We start from the raw sequence: 513 nt of genomic DNA on the forward strand, positions 1-513 counted from the left end.
TAATGTCCTCAGCAGTAGCGGTTGCTTAAACTTATGGCATACAGGTCAGATACTTCTACTGTGCACCTGAGACAGCTAAAACTTCTACTGCAGCATTTGGCTGCAGCGCTTGAACGAGGCAGGCTCTGGTGGGCATACACGATCAACACTTTCGTTGCAGCTAAGCCAAAGAGAAGAACGAGAGCACATCAGATCAACTCAGCAAGTGAAACTCTCCACAGTATGAGACACAACCTTAAATCAGAACAACATACAAAACACACGAAACACTCACCCATTCAAAGCAGGAGGTCACCTGGAAATGAGAAGCTTTAATTAGCTGGTATGTTGATGGAAAGAGCAGCTCATTCTGCGTAATCCTCAAGGTGCCTGTTTTTATACCACACTCACACACAGTTTCGGCTCATTTGCATTAAGGTGCTGTAATCAGCAATCAGAGTCATCAATCAATCTGCTAGTGGACTGCACTGTGACATGGCTACATACATGTATGTTGTATGAAGTGGACTGCTT

This window comes from Etheostoma spectabile, chromosome 3, assembly GCF_008692095.1.
Source record: "Etheostoma spectabile isolate EspeVRDwgs_2016 chromosome 3, UIUC_Espe_1.0, whole genome shotgun sequence".
NCBI lineage: Eukaryota > Metazoa > Chordata > Actinopteri > Perciformes > Percidae > Etheostoma > Etheostoma spectabile.